Consider the following 8,548-nt stretch of genomic DNA (forward strand, 5'->3'; position numbering starts at 1 on the left):
TTCAGCATTTATTTATTTCATAACATTCCGAGTGGGTCAGAAGTTTACATACACACAATTAGTATTTGGTAGCATTGCCTTTAAATTGTTTAACTTGGGTCAAACGTTTTGGGTAGCCTTCCACAAGCTTCCCACAATAAGTTGGGTGAATTTTGGCCCATTCCTCATGACAGAGCTGGTGTAACTGAGTCAGGTTTGTAGGCTTCTTTGCTCGCACACGCTTTTTCAGTTCTGCCCACAACTTTTCTATAGGATTGAGGTCAGTGCTTTGTAATGACCACTCCAATAACTTGACTTTGTTGTCCTTTAGCCATTATGCCACAACTTTGGAAGTATGCTTGGGGTCATTGTCCATTTGGAAGACTCATTTGCGACCAAGCTTTAACTTCCTGACTGATGTCTTGAGATGTTGCTTCAATATATCCACATCATTTTCCTGCCTCATGATGCCATCTATTTTGTGAAGTGCACCAGTCCCTCCTGCAGCAAAGCACCCCCATAACGTGATGCTGCCACCTCCGTCCTTCACGGTTGGAAGCCTCCCCCTTTTTCCTCCAAATATAACGATGGTCATCATGGCCAAACAGTTCTATTTTTGTTTAATCAGACCAGAGGACAGTCTCCAAAAAGTACGATCTTTGTCCCCATGTGCAGTTGCAAACTGTAGTCTAGCTTTTTTATGGTGGTTTTGAAGTAGTGACTTCTTCCTTGCTGAGCGGCCTTTCAGGTTATGTCGATATTGGACTCGTTTTACCGTGGATATAGATACTTTTGCACCTGTTTCCTCCAGCATCTTCACAAGGTCCTTTGCTGTTGTTCTGGGATTGATTTGCACTTTTCGCACCAAAGTACGTTCATCTCTAGGAGACAGAACGCTTCTACTTCCTGAGCAGTATGACGGCTGCGTGGTCCCATGGTGTTTATACTTGCGTACTTATTGTTTGTACCGATGAACGTGGTACCTTCAGGCATTTGGAAATTGCTCCCAAGGATGAACCAGACTTGTGGAGGTCTACAAAAAAAATTCTGAGGTCTTGGCTGATTTCTTTAGATTTTCCCATGATGTAAAGCAAAGAGGCACTGAGTTTGAAGGTAGGCCTTGAAATACATCCACAGTTACCCCTCCAATTGACTCAAATTATGTCAATTAGCCTATCAGAAGCTTCTAAAGCCAGGACATCAATTTCTGGAATTTTCCAAGCTGTTTAAAGGCACAGTCAACTTAGTGTATGTACATTTCTGACCCACTGGAATTGTGATACAGTGAATTATAAGTGAAATAATCTGTCTAACAATTGTTGGAAAAATGACTTATGTCATGCACAAAGTAGATGGCCTAACCAACTTGTCAAAACTAAAGTTTGTTAACAAGAAATTTGTGGAGTGGTTGAAAAACGAGTTTTAATGACTCCAACCTAATTGTATGTAAACTTCCGATTTCAACTGTAAATGGCATGGTGGTGAATATTTCATATGTGTTTTGAAAACTAAATTGAAATGTTCAGTTATGTGCTAGAAAACCGTCTGACTACCCACTGGACGGTAATAATTAACCTAACTTTGATCAGTGTTTGTAGCTAAAACACTTTTCGTAGATTTTTGTCTCCGTTTAGCTTTGTTTCACATGGCTGTGAACACATTGGACAATACTACAATATTGCATACAGAGTTTTTAAGGAGACATAAAAAAACAGGTCTGTTAAAACTTTTCAGCCCTACTTGGATACACCTGGGCACCCTACTCTGCACCGTGGTATTATCTGAGCAGACACCTGCCTACTGCTGCTGTTATCCTTCTACTTGACATTGTGCCTTAGATGTTTTTGTACTATTGCCAACCTTGAACTCCACTTGGTTTAGACTACCTTGATTTACTTATTTTTTTACTCTCCTGCGGTCCGGTGTAGCGCTTGCCTCCCTCCCAGCTTCGACCGGCCTGTAATGCAAACTGCATCCCCTCCATGGTGCTTCTCTCCTGGCTATCATACTGGTAACACGGCTTCTGTCACATTACTGTTTTGATGGGCCCCAGCATTTAATCACGTTGAGTAAGTCACCATTCTCTCCTTGCTGTTGTTATGTTGGTGAGCTTTTGCCTTGGTTGTGTTTATTGTGTGTCCTAGTGCTGGCTGCTTTCTAGTCTGTGGTTATGTTCTGCCTTGCTGACTGTAACTGTGGTGACTCTACAAACTGTGTGATTCAATGTAAGTATCACACTGTGGGGATTGATTGACTTTTAGCTGATTCCTCGCCAACCCATTTTATTTCTGTGGATTTCAACATACCTTTTCCCAAAATGGCATCTACCACTTTACGGCATACGTGGAACGTGACTTTTCCAGATTGTCAGCTACCACCTTCAGAGACTAGGTGATCATTTCATCCCATGTAGGAGCTGCACCTATTTTGCACAGTTCTGGGATAATATTGACCAGCCAAATTTCCAATGTGGAATGTCAGCTTATTGAGGAATATACACTACCGTTCAAAAGTTTGGGTTAACTTAGAAATGTCCATGTTTTTGAAAGAAAAGCCATTTTTTTGTCCGTTAAAATAACATCAAATTGATCAGAAATACAGTGTAGACATTGTTAATATTGTAAATGACTATTGTAGCTGAAAACAGCAGATGTTTTATTGAATATCTACATAGCCGTACAGAGGTCCATTATCAGCAACCATCACTCCTGTGTTCCAACGGCACGTTGTGTTAGCTAATCCCAAGTTTAACATTTTAAAAAGCTAATTGATCATTAGAAAACCCTTTTGCAATTATGTTAGCACAGCTGAAACTATTGTCCTGATTAAAGAAGCAATAAAACTGGTCTTCTTTAGACTAGTTGAGTGTCTGGAGCGTCAGCATTTGTGGGTTCGATTACAGGCTCAAAATGTCCAGAAACAAAGACCTTTCTTCTGAAACTCGTCAATCTATTCTTGTTCTGAGAAATGAAGGTTATTCCATGTGAGAAATTGCTAAGAAACTGAAGATCTCGTACAATGCTGTGTACTACTCCCTTCACAGAACAGTGCAAACTGGCTCTCACCAGAATAGAAAGAGGAGGCCTTGGTGCACAACTGAGCAAGAGGACAAGTACATTAGAGTGTCTAGTTTGAGAAACAGACGCCTCACAAGTCCTCAACTGGCAGCTTCATTAAATAGTACCGGCAAAACACTAGTCTCAACGTCAACAGTGAAGATGCTGGCCTTCTAGGCAGAGTTCCTCTGTCCAGTGTCTGTGTTCTTTTGCCCATCTTAACATTTTATTTTTATTGGCCAGTCTGCCTAGAAGGCCAGCATCCCGTAGTCGCCTCTTCACTGTTGACGTTGAGACAGATGTTTTGCAGGTACTATTTAATGAAGCTGCCAGTTGAGGACTTGTGAGGCGTCTGTTGCTTTTGCAACAGCTAATGGGGATCCTAATAAAATACCAAATATCTAATCTAACCTTTGTGCACTCGAGGAGTTAGCTAGTTTGTTGTCTTCTTTTACTAAATCGGAAGTTATTAAATTATGATTGGGAAATGCAGACTTCAAACAATCAAAAAGAAATGTGTAATGATCTAAACCTAACCCAGCTGATGACTACGCCTTCACGGCCCAACCCTAAATATCCTTCAAGGTCAACTCTGATTGATCTTATCTCAACGAATACACCAGATACATATGTTTCTACTGCTGTCTTCGCCAAAGAAATGAGTGACCATTGCCCAGTTGTTTGTGTTAGAGATGAGAGAATAAAAAAATGTAAGCCTCGTGTCATCACAAAGAGGAACTTTAAAAGCTTCAGTGAACAGGCTGTTTTACATGATCTTTATTTTAGTGACCTTGATTGTATTTAAGCTATCACCGAACCTGATTTAGCTTTCAGCCTCTTTGCAGATGTCTTTAATACTATTGTAGATAATCATGCTCCCTTCAAAAAATTAAAGGTTAAAGGTAGATCGAATAACCTGGTACACTCAAAAGTCACTGACTAAAGCGATGATGCTTGGGTCAAGGCCAGAAACACCAGCTTCTAAAGCCATGACATAATTTTCTGGAATTTTCCAAGCTGTTTAAAGGCACAGTCAACTTAGTGTATGTAAACTTCTGACCCACTGGAATTGTGATACAGTGAATTCTAAGTGAAATAATCTGTCTGTAAACAATTGTTGGAAAAATGACTTATGTCATGCACATAGTAGATGTCCTAACCGACTTGCCAAACTATAGTTTGTTAACAAGAAATTTGTGGAGTGGTTGAAAAACAAGTTTTAATGACTCCAACCTAATTGTATGTAAACTTCCAACTTCAACTGTACATGTTCACTCATTAGATGGTTCTCCAATCAAATGTGTGCCCGCATATAAATACTTAGGTGTTTGGATTGATATGGATTTAACATTAAAAAAAAACTTGAGCATGGTGAAGTTATTAATTACACTTTTGATGGTGTATCAATAAACCCAGTCACTACAAAGCTACAGGTGCCCTTCCTAACTCAGTTGCTGGGGTGGAAGGAAACCGCTCAGGGATTTCACCATGATGCGAATGGGGACGTTAAAACAGTTACAGAATTTAATGACAGTGATAGGACAAAACTGGATTAACCTCATAGAGTGTCTAAAGCCTATGGGAGGGGTAGTATGAGTGTGTCCTGAATAACCACCAGCATTAGTCTCTAGAGGTCTGCATCCTCCAGCAGCTCAGATGGGTTAGGCCAAGCAGCAGCAGGCTTTACTGGTAACAGTATGTTCAGGTGGGTAGAAGAAATACAAACTGGACATGAGTGGCTGATATTCAAAGAGGCTGATATTCTGTATGGAATTTTGCAGTATTGAGTTACCAGAAAATACAAACATGTTTGTGATGTAGTCCCTATTATACACCATGAAATATGTACTAGTGTAGTGAAAACAAGCACAAGATGACAGTGGAGGCAGACACATTTATCTGGCCTCAGGGGAAACATGTAGACATTTTTTTCTTGGCCAGTCCTACGAAGAATCCGAAGAAGATTAATACGAATCAGCACTTTACAAACTCTTTACTGGTAAAATGATGCTCCAACGTACCCAGTACCTCATAGAGAAACTGAAAGGGCTTTACTCACAAACCTCATACAGAAAAAGACGGTTGAAGGAGGGCAGCCAGAGCTTGCCGAGGAGTCTTATTCTGGGCACACACGGTGCAGGTGGCAACGAACGAGGAGACGTCAGGAACCAAGGTGGGCCACCAAAAACGTTGTCATACAAAGGCCATGGTCTGACGGGAGCCAGGATGGCAGGCCAGTTGAGAGGAATGAGCCCATTCCAGTCCGGCACAAACATCCAAACAGCTCTCACCTTTTCAGGATCCATCTGTATGTTGCCTGCAGCTATGATGTACCCAAGGAAGGAGATGGTGGAGTGATGGAATTTGCATTTTTTTGCTTTGATGAACAGATGGTTCTCCAGAAGATGCTTGAGGACTTGTCTGACATGGAGGACATGTTCTTGAGCAGAGTGGGAAAACACGAGGATGACATCAAGGTAGACGAATACGATCCGGTTCAACATGTACCGCAGAACGTCGTTTACCAGGGCCTGGTACCAGGAAGGAGTGTTGGTCAGTCCGAACGCCATCACCAGGTATTTGTAGTGCCCGCTAGCCGTGTTAAAGGTGGTCTTCCACTCATCCCCTTCCCGTATCCGTAACAGATGGTAGGCGTTCCGGAGGTCAACTTGGAGAAGATTGTGGCCCCTTGGACAGGCTCGAAAGCCGAGGCGATGAGTGGAAGTGGTTAGCGGTCTTTAACCATGATGTTATTCAGGCCCAGTAGTCGATACACAGACGCAGGGTTTTGTCCTTCTTCTCCACAAATAAGAATCCTGCGCCGGCGGGGGAGGCAGAAGAATGGATACCCCCTGCAGCCAGGGAGTCCTCATCATACGTCTCCACCACCTTGGTCTCTGGCCCTGACAAGGAATAAAGCTGCTTCTGAGGCCAATGAGAAGGTTGATGGTGCAGTTATGGGGCTGATGCGGAGGAAGCGAGGTGGCACGCGTCTTGCTGAAAATCTCCCGGAGGTACTGGTACTCTGCGGGATCGGCGGAGAGGTCCGGGGCTTTTCCCAAGCCCACAGGAAGATGTCCCGGGGCAGGCAGCGCCGACTTCAGGCAATGCGCATGGCAAAATGGGCTCCAATCCAGGATAGAACCAGTAGCCCAGTCGATCAGAAGATTGAGCCTCAAGAGCCAGGAAAACCCAAAAACCACGGGTGCATGAGGGGATTCGATGGGCAGGAACTGCATAAACTCGCTGTGATTACCCAACACTCTCAGTTTAATGGGACACGTAGTGTGGGTAACTCTGCCAATAGAGTGCCATTCCAACGCTCTGACGTTCATGGGAATGGAGAGGGGTTGTGTGGGGATTCCCAGCTCCGACACCAGGGTAGCGTCCATAAAGCTCTCTTCGGCCTCAGAGTCTATGAGCACCCGGAGAGATTGGGAAATCGGTCACACTACAACAGGGTAGCATGGAGAGGGCTACGAGAAATGGAGGATGGGAAACTCCCCGTACGGCTTACCATCGTACTAGTACCTACTTGATGATCCTGGTTCTTTAATGGGCAGGTAAATAAAAAATGTCCAGTAGCTCCGCAATACAGAAAACTCTGGGTGTTAAATCTGCGTAAGTGCTCAGCCGGACAAAATTTAGCCTTGCCCAGTTGCATGTGCTAAGGAGGAGACAACTCGACAGCACTCGGTGACCTCCAAGAGAACTCGGGTGACATCAGATTCACTCGGAAATGTGTGCTTTGGGGATTTCCGGGATTACTCAGAGGCGAGGTGGAAATCAAGGACGAGCGTCCGGCTGCCCTCCTTCAACCGTCTTCGGCGACAGGGAACAGAGTCCCTCTCCCTCCCACGTTGAACTTTAATCACCTCCAATAAATTATTAATGACACTTTGGATGGTGCATCAATACATCCAGTCACTACATAAATAAAGGTCTCCTTCCTAACTCAGTCGCTCTTGCTGCTGGCGATTCTCTGATCCACCTCTACGCAGACGACACCATTCTGAATACTTCTGGCCCTTCTTTGGACACTGTGCTAACAAACCTCCAAACGAGCTTCAATGCCATACAACACTCCTTCCGTGGCCTCCAACTGCTCTTAAATGCAAGTAAAACTAAATGCATGCTCTTCAACCGATCGTTGGTTCTGACTTAGAATATGTGAACAACTACAAATACCAAGCTGTCTGGTTAGACTGTAAAATCTCCTTCCAGACTCACATTAAGCATCTCCAATCCAAAATGAAATCTAGAATCGGCTTCCTATTTTGCAAGAAAGCCTCCTTCACTTATGCTGCTAAACACACCCTCGTAAAACTGACTATCCTACCGATCCTTTACTTCAGCGATGTCATTTACAAAATAGCCTCCAACACTCTACTCAGCAAATTGGATGTAGTCTATCACAGTGCCATCCGTTTTGTCACCAAAGCCCCATATACCACCCACCACTGCGACCTGTATGCTCTCGTTGGATGGCCCTCGCTTCATATTCGTCGCCAAACCCACTGGCTTCAGGTCATCTATAAGTCTTTGCTAGGTAAAGCCCCACCTTATCTCAGCTCACTGGTCACCATAGCAGCACCCAACCATAACAGGCGCTCCAGCAGGTATATTTCACTGGTTGTCCCCAAAGCTAACTCCTCCTTTGGCCGCCTTGACTTCCAGTTCTCTGCTGCCAATGACTTGAACGAATTGAAAAAAAATCACTTAAGCTGGAGACTTATTTCGCCCTCATTAACTTTAAGCATCAGCTGTCAGAGCAGCTTACCGATCATTGCACCTGTACACAGACCATCTGTAAATAGCCCACCCAACTACCTCATCCCCATATTGTTTTGTTTTTTCTCCTTTGCACCCCACTATCTCTACTTGCACATCATCTATCTTCCGCACATCTATCAATGCAGTGTTAATGCTAAATTCAAATTATTTCGCCACTATGGCCTATTTATTGCCTTACCGCCCTAGTCTTATTACATTTGCACACACTGTATATACATTTTTCTATTGTGTTATTGACAGTATGTTTGTTTATCCCATGTGTAACTCTGTGTGTGTTGTTTGTGTCGCACTGCTTTGATTTATCTTGGCCAGGTCGCAGTTGTAAATGAGACCTTGTTCTCAACTGGCCTACCTGGTTAAATAAAGGTGAAATAAATCAAAACAAAAAAAGTACAATCTCGGTACCCCACACATACAGATAATTGTAAGGTCCCTCAGCCGAGCAGCGAATTTCAAACATAGATTCAACCAAAAACACCAGGGAGGTTTTCAAATGCCTCGCAAAAACAAAAGCCTATTTGTGGATGGGTAAAATTTTAAAAAAGCAGACAATCAATATCCCTTTGAGCATGGTGAAGTTCTTCACTACACTTTGGATGGTGTATCAATACACCCAGTCACTACAAAGCTACAGGTCTCCTTCATAACTCAGTTGCCGGAGGGGAAGAAAACAGCTCAGAGAATTCACCATGATGGAAATCGGGACTTTAATACAGTTA

Source organism: Salmo salar, chromosome 24 (genome assembly GCF_965601325.2).
Source record: "Salmo salar chromosome 24, fSalSal1, whole genome shotgun sequence".
NCBI classification, from domain to species: domain Eukaryota; kingdom Metazoa; phylum Chordata; class Actinopteri; order Salmoniformes; family Salmonidae; genus Salmo; species Salmo salar.